We start from the raw sequence: 19,032 nt of genomic DNA on the forward strand, positions 1-19,032 counted from the left end.
TCCATTTTAGGCTGGGTTACTGTAGTTCTGGAACAGGTCTTACTCTACAGCATGTTTTGACTCTCAGACCAATCCTGCCTACTCTCTATTTTTGAAAATATTGGAAATCAGTATTGGAACACAGACATGCTATTAATTTGAGTATTTTTTAATGACTGATTTTGTGTTACAACAGCAGAGTTGAGTAGCCGCAGTACAGACCATAGAGTCTGCACAGCAAAAAAATATTGAACATATTGCCCTTTACAAAAAGGTTTGCTGACCCGTGCTGTAGAGGTTAGCCCTTATTGCTAGACCAAAGCAGTTCTGGTGGCTTAGCTGGATTTCAGGAGTGTTAGTAAAGTGTTTTTGACATCTCTATTCTTTCCAGGTCAGAATTCTGAAGTCTTTGGGCACAGCTCTTCCCCCAACATTGCTAGTATCTTTTCCCCCACAAATATTTGCTATCTTGTGAGTCCCAGGTGGTCTCCTTCTGTTCATCTACAGCCCAGTCCTCAGTCATGGCCTCTCAAGGGGCCCTCATATGGGATTTGGGTAGTATTCTCTACAAAGCGACCTCCTTGTTGATACTCCACCCTGCAGATTCAGCTATTTCAGCTTTGCTAAACTCTTTTCTCTGTCTGTTCAGCCCAACTCTTGAGCCCTGCTTGGATCTCAGCTCTCTGTGCTACAGTAAGAAAAATCTCTTCCGGCAGAGAGCTGGATGATTTCGGGATTCACCTTGTAAGTTTTTCTCTCTCAGAAATAACCATCTCTGGCTGTCTGTTGTCCACTGCCTGTCTCAAATATTTTCTCCTGGCTTTCTAGTTGTTTAAAGCTAAAAAACTAGTCCAGTACCAATTACTGCATCATGACTAGATGTACAAATCCTTAAAGTTCTTTTTAAAGCCTTATCTCTCTCTTGGCAGATGATATCTTTCCGAGTCTGTGGCTCAATTTCTCATTTCTCCTCCAACTCCCAGCTCAATGTGTCTTCTGTTCTTTAAAGAGGCCAGGTTCTCTTAGGAATTTGCTAGTAATTTTCTATTTTCTCTCCCAAGGACATCTGCAGTTCACAGCCCATTTGTAAAATGAACCAACTAACAGCCCCTGAATGCAATGACTGATGCATCCCTTTCCAACTCTGGTAACCAGCTCTGCCCACTCCCTTTTGTTCCCTAGGATGACTCAGGAAAACGTACACACACCCTTCATGCCTGTGAGGCTTTAGAATTATACTTCACAACCAAAAATCTTGTTAATCTCAATATGCGTGCACATTTCCATCTGTGGAAGAACAATGATTGGTCACAGGCTAATGCACAAAATAATCAATTGATAACCCAGTCAATTCTCATCATGACAAAGGAAAGGGAAAATAAAGTTTCATTTATTCAGGAACAGTGATGTGTCAAGCATTCTGCTAAGCACTTTTACATACATAATACGGCTTAATTCTTACTGTGACTTTGAAAAGATGATATTATTAATCTTCATCTTGAATAAATAAAAACCCTGAGGCTTTGAGAGATTAAATAATTTATACTAGCTCACAGCAGTCCACGGTGAAGTCCTAAAGCCAGGTAGGTCTGTGTGACTTCGGAACTCTTTCCCAAACATCAAATGACCTCACCAAAAAGGGTAACCCCCAACATGCACAATTTATAAGGCTACAAGTTTTGTGACTTACTCTTTTAAGTCTGTTCTTGGTTTAAACTTATTTTACTTGCATAAAAATGTTAGGATGGGAAATAGTACATGGTATGCTTTTTCCTAAACTGAAATCAGACTGTCTGCATACAGGAGAAGAAGCCAAGAATGGAAATAGAAGTGTTGTTGGTTTAAGAAGCCAAATTTTCATTCCTCTTCTTTGATCTTAGTATTTATAAGAACATCATCTATCATTGATTAAGCACCTCTGTCTGTCCCTGTGCTAAGCTTTGCAGATGCATCTAATTTAATCCCCTCAGTGAAACTGTGAGGTGGGTGTTATTGCTATGCCCCATTTTTAGAATAAAACAATAAAGTTGGGAGGTTAAGTAATTTCTAGTAGATGGTAAGCTGCAGAATCAGGGTCTGACCCAGGCTGTAACATTTCTGTCTGTGCTTTCAACCTCTGCGCTATACTCATTTCTAACTGCAACTGCATCTACCCTAAAAAATTTTGATTCCCTAATCTTGGAATTCAAAATAATTCCAAACAATCTTGGCTGCTTCAGCCTCCATGCCCATACTCTTTTATGAGACAGTAGAAGAGCCTGAAATAGGATTGGGTTCAAATCCAGATATTAACACTATAAAAATGAAGAAAATTATTTACATTTTGCCAGAGTTGTGAGAGTTAAAAGGGTACGAGCCCAGGAAAGATGGTCAAATGCCCATTACTTATATGATTGTAGGTACTAAGCATGCACCCTAGAGATACAAGTATGGCCTTCTATTTAATGTTATCTGAGGGTAGCTGGCAGAGGCAAGTATCTCTGCTCTCAAATAAAATCTTCATGTGTGGTGAAAAAGTCCCAGCTGTTCTCTCAAGAACAAAGATAAGGCAACCAACCACAGCTGACAGAGTAGCCTTCTCCCACCCAATTCTGTAAATAATAAAGCCTGTCTAAGGGATATGCAGAAACTCATAGGAAAAATCTACAGTCCAGTGTCAAAGTTTTATCAGAAAAGCAGAAAAATAAGCTGTTTCCTAGAAAAGAAAGAAAAGCTTTAAACAGTTAGAGGGTGAATCTTATTCTAGAGGGCCGTGAGGACAAGTGATTAATCCGGAGCCCTGTTCAATCGATATCAAAAACTGGTGCGCAGCCTCGGGAACCTTGAAGACCAATTAGATCGAAGTGAAAAAGTGGAGAAATTGGGCCAGAACCATGGAGATGCGTGGGCTACAGGCTCTCCCCGCTCGCCCAAAACACCAGTCTCCTTTCCAGAGCGGCCCACGCTCCCTTTCCTCCCGGCACCGATGCTTGCATTAAAGGGATCGGGCTAGCCTGGAAGGGATGGGAGTTGAGGATACAATGAGAACGGCACACATCGCCCTGGATTCCCAAAGACAGCCTTCACCTGTGTTCCGCCCAGAAAGGGCAGAGTCACCCTGGTCCCCAAGCCTGGCGCGCGGGCGGCGGCGTCCTTAGTAACAAGGGACTGTAACACCTGCCAAGAGCCGCTTGGGAATCGGCTTCTCCACCTCCCCGACTCTGCCGAACCTCAGCAGTCAGTCCCTCTTCTGCCTTGGGAAGACTGCCTCCGAAAGAGCAGAAACGCCACAAAGTTCCTTAAAAGCCAAAGCATTCATGGGGAAGAGGTTCAAGGAGGGACGGACGTGTGTGTGTGGAGGTGGTGGTGGTGTTGCGGAACTCGGTGTAGACCAGCAGAATTCCGGACTGGGTGACCGCAGCGTCTTGTACAAAACAGCACACATCTCCCCGGGTGTGACTGGTGCCTGCGGTAGTAACTAGGGCCCGAACTCGCGCAGTGAAATGATGAGGAGGGAAGGGGCGGGGGGCGGGGCTGAAGAAGAGAAAAGAGGGGAACTGGGAAAGGGCAGAGATGGAGAAATCGCAGACATAGTTTTATAAACGGGCGTGGAAGATACTTTCGGCAAAGCGCGGAAGGGGGCTCTAGCCTTACACGGAGATGGGGACAAAAGCCCAGGGAGTTAAAATACAAAAGCCAGAGCAGCACGGCTGGCACCAGGAGCTCGCGAGTCCTGGGCCCAGGGAAGCCCTTTCCTCTCCGACATCACCGTTTCCCAGGTTTAAAACAAGGGTTGCTCCCAAGGAGCAAGGCTGAGCCCCGTTTTGAGTTCAGACCCTTTGAATGCGAAGAAGGTTATGCATTGTTTACTCCCAAAACGCGCCCATGCAGGAATGCACATCAAGTGGGGCGTAGTTTTAGGGGGCTCCTGCCAAGCCCCAACTGGTCGCTCGCTGGGGTTCCCGCCCTCTGCCTGTGGGAAGCCCTGGGGGTGCCGGAGCTGGGAAGGAGGCGCTGCGCCCGGGCTAACCCGCCAATCGCCTGACTGGCTGGGGGCGGCCGGGGCTCAGGCAGAAATGACTCAGCAGCCTCTTGCGGCGGGAACGGGGGAGGGGAGCCAGGCACCGCCCGGAGCCCGAGCTCCCTGGCGCTGGGAGTTTTGGGATGTCATCCCCAGTCCCAATGTATCCTTTAGCCTAGGAACATCCATTTTTCTCTACGGCCTGACATGCTGCCGGCTCCGGGTGCTGCTTCCCGGGTCATCCACGCCACACCCCTGGGTCTGTGCAGGGTCAGTGGCCCCTAGCTGGCGCACCCCACCCTGTCCCAGTCCGCAGCTTCGGGTGACAGGCGGGCGGAAAGCTCAGTTGCCCCTCCTGACCGCGGGACTGCCTCGTCCCTCTGCAGCGGCCGCTGGCTCTCTGTCCCTCCCTCTCTCCCTCCCTCCTTCCCCTCCCCCCTCAGCGCTTTTTTCCCCTAGATATTTGCAGCAATATTGAACTTCTGCAGGAGGGAATGAATGGTGCAGCGGCAGCTGCGGCGGAGCGCGCATAGTGGAAGAGGGCTTGGGTGCCAGTGCAGGTCTCCTGCCACGCGGGAGGGAGGGTGAATGTAAAACAAAGATGTCCTGCATTTATTGTCCATCGAACAGTGCAACTATGATGACCCTGACTCTCTGAGCACAAGCCGTAGGCGATGCCCTGGGAGGCCAGTCCGGCCTCCGACACTTGCTTTCTCGGCTTGCGCGCCCTTCCCAAGTCACCAGCAGGGGCGCTGTGGAGCCCCCTGTACTGTACCCAGGAGGGGACTTGGCGGCGATTGCGGCGGTGCGTTCTACCGAAGAATGGAGGCCGCTGGGAGTGGCACGGAGCTTTCTCTGCATGGCTGCACCAGTTCAGGGAAGAGGGGACCCGAAAAGTTTGTCCGGAAGAAAGGCCCTGGAGACGTGTAGCTGTTTCTCCTTGTTATTTAGTTGTCAGTCTGAAAGTCTTATCAGTCAACCAGTTAATTTAAAATGTTATATACATAAATAAGGGCCACTTGCTTCCTTCTAAATTATGTCACTTTCTAGCCCAGCTTGCTTAAATATTTATCCCCAGGGCCCACCAAGAATTTATTTGAAAAAGTCTATCCAGATGCACATTCTCACTAATTCTTCAACTTGTTTTATTTTTCTTAGGGTGGGGTCCCAGGTTCCATGACTCCCTCTTGTTTTCTAATGCTTTGAATTGCCCCCTTCATTCTATGCCCGGCCAAGAAAGGGTCATTCATTCATTCATTCATTCTCACATGCGCCAGAAAGTCCCTTTACAGCTCATACTTTTGGGGTCTATTTTAGAGAAGTTTGGATCTTTCCTTTTCTGACATTAACTTGGACATTCTGTGGTTCTATCATTCTTTTTGTTCCTTTCTGCCTTGAATTAATTGTAGCCTCTTCTCTCTTGTGTCCCTAGGAAAAGGTTGCCTAATGACATAACAGAACTATAGACTAAATGGGTGTCAGTGACAGTGCAGAATCTCAGTGCTTAGGAGACTCTTAATGAGATATAACTTCAGCCTCTGGCAAACTCTACCGATGAGATAATGTCTCTGGCGGGGGAGAAGAGGAATTTGGGCTGTAACCTGTTAATGGTCCCACCCAACCTCAGGTCTCTTTGTGGACTCTCCCTGGTACAAGTCCGAGAAACATCGGTGTCTTTCTTCTGCTGCAGTTCTGATTAACAGATATGCTATCTGAGGAAAACACAAATCAGACCCCACCAGAATATATACAGTGTCCGTGTCACAAGCAGACATGCATGTCATTTACCAATGCTACATGGTCATGACAAAGGTACTGTCACAGGCAGGACCCCTTGCTTCTATGACTCCTCTCATTAGCCTGAGATATGCCTGAAGACCCCTCTTGTGGACTGGTTCAGTTTTCTCGTTTCCCAAGTGGGAAACTGAGACCTGGAGACACTAAGGGGCTTGTTCAAGTTTAGAATCCAAGGCTCCTGGTTCTCTGTGCTGTGTCATTGCTACCATTCAATGCTTTTGTTTCCTATTGTGGCCTAGGATGCTCTCTTATTACCTACCTACCTACACACATGCACCCCTACACCCCTTTGGGAGGATTAATGCACTAATGCATTAATATCTGAGTGTGAATTCTTTTAGTGTCACAGATTAGTAAGTTAATCATCTGGAAATGCCTCGAGGAAGGAAAGAGTTGCATGGAGAAGTGGGTAGTGAAAAATACTGCCACAGTGGCATCTTTTGCGATCCACTTGGCACATGGGGGCAGTGTGGGGTAGCAGGTAGGACGAGAGGCAGGAAGGCAAGAGGATATGGGAGACAGCGTCCTGCCTAATGTGCAGTCTGGCTGGAAGACAGAGCAGTTCTTAGGGCAGGTCTGAGTGCTGCTCAGACAGCGGCTGATGCGTATCCTTTATACAATATGCTGAGATGTATTGTTCATGACCCTTCAGTCATTTTGTCTCCCCTCTTGCCATTACCCCATGGAGTGGACGAGTGGGGGCTCATTAAGCAGTAGGGAGCTTCACACTCAGGAAAACACCCCTAGCTTTCAATTTAAACTGTCCGAACGTCTGACATTTTAATCCATCTAAAAGCTCTCTTCATAAATGAGCTGGCTGCAGGCAGTCACTTGTCAGTGTTAAGGAGGTGAGCTAAGCTAAGAGGCCTCCTTGTCAGAACAAATGCAATTGCTGCGCCTAGGAGATGTGGAAAGTGGGGGCTGTGCAAGGCAGCTGCAGTGGGCGGGCCAGGAAAATGGCATTTGGGTTTCGAGTCCTGAATTTTAATGCAGACTTTTTCCGCAGCAATTTGCCTAGTCCTCAGTGTGCTTTTATATTCTTGAAATGAGTCAGAGTTTTGTAGGCAATAATGCTAAGCTTCTGTCAACCATCCAGCTTTATGAAATCCAGAAGGGACGAGGAAAGGCATGTGCATAATTTAAGAAATATGGGTTCCCTGACCACTGCTTAGTTTTTCTTTTCTATTAAAATGATCAGCATACGGCCATGTTGCCAGTAATTCATAGATGTTTAGCCCATACTCATCACCTCCTCCGGTCCTGTTGGGTCTTATAATATCACCTCTCTGGCTAAAACAATGTATTTGCTCTGGAAAGATATCTTAAAATTTACCCTACTTCCAATAATGCCTAATCATAATTCATTTATAATGCCTAGGTAAGATTATGGGAGGAGGAAAACATATAAACCACGTTTAATGTATAATACAGGCAGTAAGGTTGTTCAGATTTGGTTTTGGCTAGAGATGTGGTTAAATATAAAAGCCATTTGATGATTTTGTGTTTTTAACCATAGAATGAGGGGCTCAATATACTCTGTCGTGAAAGTTTCCAGAGAAAATTTTAAGAAATAAAATTTATGTGACACCAGGAGTAGCACAAAAAAGAGGAGGGAATATTCAAATAACAAAATTCTTTTTTCTATATACTTCCATTTTTAGTAAAAATGCCAATTTCAAGAAACCAAAGATTTTAATGAAGGATTTTGTATACTCTAACCCTTAATTAAGAGGAAAAATAAAAAGCATTCAAATAAGGTAGAAGTAGGTTTTCTCTTTCCTATGAATTCTTATGCAGCAAATTGCAATTTGGTTCTAATGCATCTAAAAAATTATATATTTTTATCAGGGCAGTTCAGAGCAAGCTTGTGAAATTCTCAACATTTTTTATTTTTGGAGTTCTCTGGCCTCTCCCATCCTGATTCTTACTTCCCCACATCCTCTTCCTCTTACCCAGCCAAACCTTTCCTTAGGAAAGGATCTCATATCCATCACTTAGACTTCAATGGGAATGTGCCTTGAAATAGGAACTCCACCGGGACAGTGACATTTTAAGACATATCTGAGTTTGAAATGAAAAAAGCTTGGACTCTAGAATATAAAGCATTCTGAATCCTAAGAGGAAATGGAGGAGATATTTGGGAAGCAGAAATTCTTTCCGAAACACCTTGGAAACAATCCCACTGAGGGGCAGCTCATGGGAGGCCAGGCAAGTTTGGAAGGGTGCTCTTGGCTGATGACAAGTTCTTACAGGGCCCATACACTCACCCAGCTTGCACAGCTGCATTTGGGTGCTAAAAGTAGGAGCACTAGCATCAGACTGGGATGAAAGAACCCCCATACTTATCAGTTAGCACTTGTGTGATTTGGGTAAGACTTTCTTTTCCTCTGTGATAGAGTGTTTCTAAGAGTACTGGCCACATACAGACTAGTGGGAGGAAGAAAAGAGATCCCACCTGCTTAGCACAGGGTCTAGTGTAGGATTAGTCTTCGATAAATCCTAGTCTTTAATATTTTTCTGTGGCAAGTGACCCCAAACCTAGGAGGGAGGAGACTAGCCTTTCTGAATTTTACCTGGACTTTATTTCTCTGAGAATTTTCTTCTTTAAAAGTTGTCAAATCATTTGGCAAACATACCATTCCAGTCTCCCGAGTTCTTGTGCCAGTCACTGACAATAAATTACACTCTAGAGAATGACCTTAAAATATGCTAAAGAATAAAGACCTTTAATCTTGCCAGGCTAGAATTTAAAGTTTTGTAGTTGCCATTACTTTTATTTACTCTCCCTTAAATTAAAACTCAATACACATTATTAAGCAACTATTTATTGAGGTGCTGCATTGGAAACATTATCTCATTTAAACATCACAGCAGTAAAGTAGGAATGATTGTTGGGGATTTATAAATGAGGAAACCAAAGCTTAAAGAGGTGACATAGTTCCTCATGAAAGATCACACAGTAGTGAGCTAGTTAATACAGGATTTCAATCCATAAACATTCTTGAAACTTAAATCTGGATTTTTTTTTTTTTGGTGGCAAGGGAGGGGTTGGGGGAAATTCTCTTGGGATACTAGTTCTAAATTTAGAATAGTTGAAATTTCCTTAATCTCTTAGTTCTCCAGAATAAAAATGATCTCTTCTATCAGATCTTCAACCAAGCACACAAAAGAAGAGATGGCTGAATCCTGCATTGTATTAAATTGTCCCCAGATGGTTTAATACAATTAATATATCTGCTGGCTGCTGGAAGCTACCAGCAGGGAGGAATTTAGAAGTGTGCACGCGTACACACAGGCAAGGGTGGGGGTGTGAATGATTCCACTAAATACAGACATAAGAAAAAGGAAGATATTTCTAACAGCTTTCTTCAGGGTGGGAAACGGAGTCAGCTCATTTGAAAACAATAACTTCTAGATACTAAAGAGCAAAGCAAAAGTAATACAAAATCACACTAGATTCTGTGTGTGCGTGTGCGTGTGTGTGTGAGAGAGAGATAAGTAACTGCAGAGATGTATCTTATCTCAGCATGAGGCAATTCTTTTGCATGTGAAAGCAGTAAAACAAATGAAAAAAGGGAAAACACCCATTTAAAAGTTAGTTTTTGATCATAAATATGATGGAGAAACATTTGATTAGAAATTGATAGAATGTAGACTAAAAATCCAAAAGAGAAGAAGAGAAAGGACATAAGAACTCAATTTCCAAAAGGAAACTACAATGGCCAAGAAATTTTAAAAAAATCCCAATTATTTAGCTTAGTAGTAATCAGACAAACTGTTCAATAAATAGGTTAAAGCAGCAACGATGTATGCTATCATATAACAAAGATGTAAATGTTCATTATGCTCAACATTGGTGAGGATGGGGGGTTACTAGAAGCCTTTGTACTCTGATGGAGGGAGTATGAGCTTAAAAATTGTTCATAGACACTAAAGAAAACAAGGTCTAGGGATATATCTTAAAGAAATAGTACAATGTGGGACAAACTTTTGTGTATAGGGATATTTGTGGCCATCTAATTTATATTAATAAGAAACCTGGAATCCATCTGCACGGTTGACATGATGAGACACATTAAATACATTGTGATTCATACGAAAGAGTATTAAGCAGTCTTTCAAATGAGTCATGGGATATTTAATTACTTGAAAACATGATTTTAAAATATAACATCAAATTTAAAAGCAAGATATAATATTATCCAGAACATGATACCAGTGTAGATACAATTTTATATAAACATATACATATGCATTGACGGGTCTAGAAGGAAATATGCAGAGATGTTAATAGTGATCTCCTTAGACAGCAAGATTTAACTTGAATTTTCTACACTAGATGTGAGACTTTTAAACCAACCCCTTGCAAGCCACCTCTTCACTCATCCCCAATCCCCCATGGCCGGTAAATTTTTAAAAGAGTCCAGAGGAATTCATCACGATCACTCACTTAGTTTTTATTAGGCATTTGTATTTGTGTGACACTGAAACCAACTTCTGACTCCAGGGCCTTATTTTTGTGTCACAGACAGCTAGCTGCCTGATCTTTTGTTGGTTTGTGCCTCAGTGTGGTATTTATGTGTTCCAGAGTTTTAATATTGGGGTATTTAGACAAGGGGGCTGATGAAATCTTCATTTAGTGGGCTTGTTTGGGCATCGTATGTTTTCTTTGTCCTGAGTCTCTTCTGAGAAGAAGTAAATAGCACTTTCACCTATAGCACACACCACTGGCTGTCTGCAGTCATAGAAGTCCTAACTAATACAGTCCTGTGATTAGAGGCACTGTGGTTGTCTTGCCTTCAGCCCATTTGCTCTCTGTATACTTTGCTGTGGTTTTTTTTTTTTTTTTTTTTTTTTTTTTTTTTTTTTGAGACGGAGTCTCGCTCTGTCGCCCAGGCGGGAGTGCAGTGGCCGGATCTCGGCTCACTGCAAGCTCCGCCTCCCAGGTTTACGCCATTCTCCTACCTCAGCCTCCCGAGTAGCTGGGACTACAGGCGCCCGCCAACCCGCCCGGCTAGTTTTTTTGCATTTTTTAGTAGAGATGGGGTTTCACCGTGTTAGCGAGGATGGTCTCGATCTCCTGACCTTGTGATCCGCCCGTCTCGGCCTCCCAAAGTGCTGGGATTACAGGCTTGAGCCACCGCGCCCGGCCTCGAGCCACCGCGCCCGGCCTTGAGCCACCGCGCCCGGCCGGCTGTGGTTTTAAGGAAAGGCGTATGGTACCATAAATGTCAGAAAATACAGCAGAGTACACGCAATGGAACACCATCTGTACAAAACACATCCATGTAAACATAAAAATCCTGGGTTACATCCTTTGCTGAAAACCGCCCTCAGTATTTTCAGCCTAGAAAAATGTGAATATAGTATCTGTCCCCTCCTTCTTCCCTCACTCTCAGTTTTGAAATCATTTGAATGAATGGCAACAGCAGGGGCTCAAATATAATTACTTTATAAATAATTAATAAGGTACTATTATTATTACTTAAAAAAATCCCATTTTGGAATGAGTCTCTTGATAGTAACTGAAGCTTAATTTAGCCACATAACTGTTCTGCCTTAGCTAATGTGACCCATTATTTTTAGGCTCAGGAGATTATTTCCAGATGCACCAAGACAATGGCTATCCATCACTCATTTCTGGGGGTCACTTTCTTGGCATTCCAGTGACATATCTGGGTTTATTACCACTTTCTATGGTCACAGTGGTGAAATTAGTTTAGTATTATCCAAGTATCTGTAGGAGATCCTATGTAATTCAATTCAACGCTGTATGCTTTTTGTAGAATTCAAGTTCTAAGTAGACCCCCAACCCTTTTAAAAAATACTTTTGCTATGATGTTAAGTGAAAATGTCTCACACAGATAGATGACAGATTAGATAGAGATGATAGATAGATGGATAGACTCAGTGATGTATATGTCTCTAATTGATTATAATGTTTGTGCATTTTTTTAAAAAAACCAGCAAAATGAGCTGTTATTATTTTAGAGTAAAAAATTGTTAAAACCATAATATTTTTTTTTCTTCTCTACAGTTCCATGTCTTCTTACAATAGGCATATATAACTTTTATAATCAGATAAAAAAGAGTTGCTTAAAAAGAAAGTCTTTTTGAGGCCTTTGTCCTGGTCTCACAGGATGCATGATGAGACATTTCCACAGTGTCTGGAGTGATTTCAACTTGATGACCTGGCCCCTGAAGACTATCAAAAATAATTGACTGAAAATGCAATCCTTGGAACTTTATTACCTCCATCCTGTCATCTATGGCTCACAGTAGGGAAAATCATACTTGGGTAATTACAGAGCACCTATATTTTGATCACAGGCACTTTGTAAGACTCGTTACAATGTGAGCAAGAGCCTCTTCATATATCGTAAATCCAGCGAGAGGGTGCTTGAGTCTAAACAAATAACAAAGGTTTTACATTTCTCCCAGAAGTGTTATTAGTGTTTACTCTGTAGATAGTAGACCTCTGTGCTTAAAATTCCCAAGTCCCTGCTTCCATATTGCCATGGATTCAAAGGCAGAAGCCCTAGAAGTAGCTCCCCACCATCCACCAATGTGATTTGCAGCCATAGAGCAGTCACTAGGCTTGAGTTAAAATGCTCCATGTTCCTTTGCGTGGATTGTTTCCAGTTACCTATGGGATGATCACTTTGGGCTTCAGTAGCACTTAGGACCAGATCCAAATCTCCGAGATGTGGTCCTGGGGATGTCTGAAGTTTCCTTATACCTTTCCTGGCTGCTGTCCATTCCTGGGCACTGGCGCTGCCCCTGTTGTTGTTGTTGTTGTTTTAATGTAATTTTTAAAACTTTTTTTCCTCCTATATTCCTATAGTGCTGACCTCCCCCCAGTTATGGAGATGAGTCCTTTATTGACATATTAACTCACGGATTCTAGTGAGAACTGCCTTTTCCATGCACTATCACTCTGGCCTTCCAGAACCACATCCCTAGTCTCCTGGGGGAATCCTCCCAGTGTTTCCTCCCAGGAAATAATAGATTATCCATGTTTGCAAGCCTGTCTGGAACTGGATTCCCTCAGCTATGCCCTCTTGGCCTTGATCTCTGATGCTCAGGGCCTCACTTTGTCCTCATTTTGACTCCCACCCCTGTTGGCATCAACCCCCTGAGAGTGTTCTCTTTCCTTGCAGTCTTAAAAACTTTCTGACACTTCTTCCTAAAAATGGCATCTAAGTAGCAGGCCCCAATACCACCTTTTCACTAAAATATCCATTACTTAAAAGGTGAGAATACACCACCTCCAAATCCAGCACAGATGTTCAGCCTAATGTCAGGATCCGGGAGGATGAGGATACCAGAAGCTACAGGGGTCAAGTATTCATGTCTGTCTTGTTCTTTCATTGTGTTGTTACTGCATCACACCAATCTGATTCCACTTTTATGTAGCAACATTGTGAGTTGTTTTTCAGTTGCCATGGACCCCCAGGTTAAAGGTCGTATTACCTGAGTATACCCAGAAGAACCAAGTGTGCAGCCACTGGTGGAACCTAAGTGCTTAGATGGAGAAGCAGGGACTGAATTAAGAAGCAGACACCATATGGCAGGATCCAGGATCCAATCAGATCGAGCTCAGGTGTCACCTCATGGCAGGAACCAGTCATGAAGATCATTACCCCTGGCATCACTTCATTACCAAATCCAATCAGATCATCACTCATGCCCCTATGGTTATAACACCTGCCCCAACCCCTGCTTGGGGAGACACTGTTTTGGGAACTATTCTTACTCGTTACAAGTAAAAAAATCCCCTTGCTAAACCTTCCTTGGTTGTGGTCATTGAGTTGATACTGGCCAGGTGACGGAATTCACCTGTTGTGTGGATAACATGCTATACTATGAAGCATGCTTCTTGATGGTGATATCAATATTGAAAAATGTTTGTTCTACAAGAAATAAATTATATAGTACAATACTATCAAAGACCAACCAAAATTTTTTTAACTTTGCCAAAATGTTTCTAAAATTTTTCTGGAAGAACAAACACTTGAGACTGATAAAAACCATTTTGGGGCCAGGTGCAGTGGCTCACACATGTAATCCCAGCACTTTGGGAGGCTGAGGCATGCAGATCACCTGAGGCCAGCAGTTTGAGACCAGCCTGGCCAACATGGTGAAACCCTGCCTCTACTAAAAATACAAAAGTGAGCTGAGTGTGGTGGCAAATGCTTATAATCTTAGCTACCTGAAAGACTGAGGTAGGGAGGTTGTAGTGAGCCGAGATTGTGCCATTGCCCTCCAGCCTAGGCAATAAAGCGAGACTCCGTCTAAAAAAAAAAAAGAAAAAAGAAAAAAAAGAAAGAAAGAAAGAAAGAAAAGCATTTTGGAAAAAAAATAGTGGTGAGGACTTACCATGTAAGATTCTAGAGTTAGACAAAAGATAATGAAAATAAAAATATGGACTCTATTGTATCTGATATTTTGGTATAGGATAAAAAATATCAGTTTTAATCTGTTTAGGAAATAATGGATTATTTAATAAATGATGCTGGAGTAATTGGCTAACCATATCTTCCTTCATACATCAAAAACACTTATAATATATTTTTAAAATTAGATAGATGAGGTCAGGCATTGTGGCTCATACATGTAATCCTAGCACTTTGGGAGGCTGAGATGGGCAGATCACCTGAGGTCAGGAGTTCGAGACCAGCCTGGCTAACATGGTGAAACCCCATCTCTACTAAAAATATAAAAAAACTATCTAGGCATGGTGTTGCGTGCCTGTAATCCCAGCTACATGGGAGGCTGAGGCAGGAGAATTGCTTGAACCCAGGAGGCAGAGATTGCAGTGAGCTGAGATCATGCCACTGCAGTCCAGTCTGGGTGACAGAGCAAGGCTCCATCTCAAAAAAAAAAAAAAGCCGGGCGCGGTGGCTCACGCCTGTAATCCCAGCACTTTGGGAGGCCGAGGCGGGCGGATCACAAGGTCAGGAGATCGAGACCACGGTGAAACCCCGTCTCTACTAAAAATACAAAAAATTAGCCGGGCGCGGTGGCGGGCGCCTGTAGTCCCAGCTACTCAGGAGGCTGAGGCAGGAGAATGGCGTAAACCCAGGAGGCGGAGCTTGCAGTGAGCCGAAATCGCGCCACTGCACTCCAGCCTGGGCGACAGAGCGAGACTCCGTCTCAAAAAAAAAAAAAAAAAAAAAAAAAAAAAAAAAAAAAAAAAGAAAGAAAATTAGATAGATGAAACAAAAATTTCTAGAAGAAAATATTTTTTTAAAAGGAAGTGATGATGGTTTGAATAAAGGAAATATTTAAGCTGTTATAGTCAAAAACCATCTGTCTTAGTCCATTTGTGTTGCTATGAAGGAATACCTGAGGCTGGGTCATTTGTAAAGATAAGAAGTTTATTTGACTCGTGGCTTTCCAGGCTGCTCAAGAACCATAGTGCCAACATCTGCTTCTGATAAGGAAGTTGATGTGTGCAGAGATCACATGGTGAGACAGGAAGCAAGAGAGAAAGAGAAAGAGAGAGAGAGAGAGAGAGAGAGAGAAAGAGAGAAGAGAGCTTCCAGGCTCTTTTTAACTAGCAGCTCTTGGGGCATTCTCTTGAGAACTATTAGAATGAGAATGCACTCATTTTTGAAGGCACCAAGCCATTCATAAGTGATTTACACACATGACCCAAACACCTCCCATTAGGCCCCAGCTTCAACATTGGGATCAAATTTCAACATGAAGTTTGGAGGGTCAAATACCCAAACTAAAGCACCATCTTAAGTAAGGTTGAAAGGCAAACAACAAACTGAACAAAGATTTGCTGCTAGTGTGATGGACAAAAGTGGTCAAGTACATTTTAAAAAATGAAATATGAAAATAACTCTAACACATTGTGAAAGGAAAATAAATCTTGGGGCCCCCAAATCACTAAGCTAAAGGGGAAAGGTAAGCTGGGAATGCTTAGGGCAAACCTGCCTCCATTCTATTTAAAGTCACCCCTCTGCTCACTGAGATAAATGAGTATCTGATTGCCTCAAATATGGAGAGGCTAATCAGAAACCAATATTCATGTTGCATAGGTTGATTGATGTCTCATATGTCCCTAGAATGTATAAAACCAAACTGTGCTCTGACCACTTTCTAAATTAACTGAGACCTGTCTCAAATGTTCTGGGTTCACAACATCAATGAGACAAAATGAAGATCTAAATAGAAAATAACAAAGAATCGAAGTAGAATTTCTCAGGCTTTGACTCTGGTTTTGTTTTTTTTTAATTATCAGAGATCAAAAGCAAATAAGAAAGTTAAGCAGGCACTGCCTGAATATTATGATTTGCTAGGTGGGACTGAAAGTGTATGAATCCTAAGATGTTAATGTTTTGGTTTCATGATGCATCAAATATTTCTTAAATATCTACTAGATGCCAGGCACTAAGCCAGGCCATATGCATCTGTGGTGAACAAATAACCATGATCCCTGTCGTTATGAAGCATGTAGTCATTAGGAGAGACCAACAATAAAAAAGGAAATGAACAAAGTGTGTAATGGCAAATTTCAGTAACTCTATGCAGGAAACAGGATATGATGAGAGAAAATAAGAGGGTGAAGAAGAACTTGCCATTGATTGAGCAGTCATGAATGAAATCTTCTCTGAGTAAGTGTAATTTAAGCTGAGAATTGCTTGGGTGGGTGAAGAGTGGGGAAAGGATACCAAATATGATAGAAACACAGCTGCTTCCAAGGTCTCTGGTATGTCAGTCACCGAGGTGGGGAGAACAGGAGTGAGAAGACGTCTAGAGTGAGGTGTCAAGACTTAAACTGGGCCAGGTGCAGTGGCTCATGCCTGTAATCCCAGTGCTTTAGGAGGCTGAGGTAGGAAGATTGCTTGAAGCCAAGAGTTTGATACCAGCCTGGCAACATAGCAAGACCCCATCTCTATTAAAAATAAAAATAAAAAATTAGCCAGGCATTTTGGTGCATACTTGTAGTCCCAACTACTTGGGAGGCTGAGGTGGGAGAATTGCTTGAGCCCAGGAGTTTGAGGTTGTGTTGAACTGTGATAGCACTCCTGCACTTCAGCCAGGGCAACACAGCAAGACTATGTATCTTAAAAAAAAAAAAATCTCAAACTGTATGTCCTCACCACACACACACACACACACACACACACACACACACACACACACACACACAAATGGTAGATATGTGTGGTGATTAACGTGTTAGTTCATTTGATCGAGGCCATGATTTTACAATATATATGTGTATCAAATCATCACATTGTATTCTTTGAATACATACAATTTTAATTTGTCAACTATACCTCAATAAAGCTGGGGGAGGGGGAAATTACAGACCAATAAGTCTTGTGAATATAGCTGCAAAAAAAGCCTCAATAAAATACTAACAAACTGAATCCAGTAATATATAAAAAGTACTATGCCATAACCAAGTGGGACTTATCCAAGGAATATAAAGTTATTTTAACTTATAAAAATCAATCAGTTAAAACATGTTAATAGGATAAAGGAAAAAAACCATATGATTATCTCAATAGACAGAGAAAAGGCATTTGACAAAAATCAGCACTCATGATAAATGAAAGTAAACAGAAAGACAAAAAAAATCCACTCAAGACTTAAACTGTAGAGATGCAAGTTTTGGGGAAATCCAATTAAAGATGTACAGTGATCTTGCACTCAGAAAAGGAATCTGGACAGGGCCCACACATTTTGCCTTTCTTGCACATAGATGATATTTTAAACCATGGAGTGGATGAGATTTCCCAGGGAGCCAATGTGGGGAGAAACAGGAAGCAGGACTGCCTGAAAGGTAGAAAGAAAACCAGGAGTTCAGTTAGTCAAGAGGAATGGGTTCAAGAGCTCTATTGTATGGCATGGTGACTGTAGTTAATAACAAAGTATTGTGTCCTTGAAAATTGCCAAGAAAGTAGATTTTGGATATTCTCATAAAAAAAAATAAGTATCTGAGGTAATCAATAGGTTAAATAGCTCTATTTAGCCATTCCACAATGTATACGCATGTCAATGCAACATGTAATGATCAATATATATTTTTTAAAAATAAATTTAAAAATAAAAATAAATGTTTTTAAAAAGAACATAGGCTCTGGAATTAACCTCCTTAGGTTTAAATCCTGGCTGCAAATATACCTGGTTTGGGGAAAGTTATTTAAGTTTTCTGTGTGCAAGTTCATTTGCTTACAAAATGAAAATTATAATGGTATTTACTTCATAGGGTTATTATGAACATTAAAATAATACATATAAAACTACTTAGCAAAAAAAAAAAAAAAAAAAAAAAAACCTCTCAGCAAACTATACATGGAAAGGAATCTCATTAACCTGATAAACAGCTATTATGAAAAAACTTCCAGTGAATATAATATTTAGTGCTAAGGCAGAGAATACTTTTTTCTTGAAATCAGGGAAAAGATAAAGATGTCCACCTTGCACACGCTGATTTAACACTATATTGCATGTTCTAGCCAATGCAATAAGGCAAGAAAAATAAAACATATGCATATGAAGAAGAAAGAAATAAAACTGTATTCACAGATGATATGATTGTCTAGCTGAAAAACTCAAACAACCTAAGAAGGTTTATTAGAACCAATCAGTAAGTGTAGCAAGGTAATGAAAAAAAAGAAAAGAAAAGAAAAGAAAAGAAAATAGTGAAAGAAAGAAAACCAGGAAAGTGGTATGTTGTGAAAGCCAAGAGAAGAGGAAATTTCAGAAAGTTGGAAGCCCAGAAATGAATGGATCATGAAAAGAGCAGGAGTTGAAGTTGCATATTGAAGGAACGGGAAGGGTATTACAGAGAAAGAGACTACAGACAGTTTCCAAGTCTGATGGCTCGATTATGATTTTTCAACTTTATGATGGTGCAAAAGTGATGTACATTCAGCAGAAACCATATTTTGAATTTCAATATTTTTTCTGGGTTAGTGATACACAGTATACCTTCTTGTGATGCTGGGCAGTGGGATCAAGCTGCAGCTCCCAGTCAGGCACATGATCATGACGGTAAACAATTGATATTATATTCTACAGTACACTATTCGAAAAAATTACATGAGCTACTCAACATGTTTTATAAAATGGGCTTTGTGCTAGAATATTTTGCCCAAACGTAGGCTAAAGTAAGTGTTCTGAGCATGTTTAAGGTAGGCTAAGCCAAGCCTGATGTTCAATAGGTTAGATGTTTTTAAATGCATTGTCAACTTATGATATTTTCAACTTTCTATGGGTTTGTCAGGACA

This window comes from Macaca nemestrina, chromosome 8 (assembly GCF_043159975.1).
Source record: "Macaca nemestrina isolate mMacNem1 chromosome 8, mMacNem.hap1, whole genome shotgun sequence".
NCBI classification, from domain to species: Eukaryota; Metazoa; Chordata; class Mammalia; order Primates; family Cercopithecidae; genus Macaca; species Macaca nemestrina.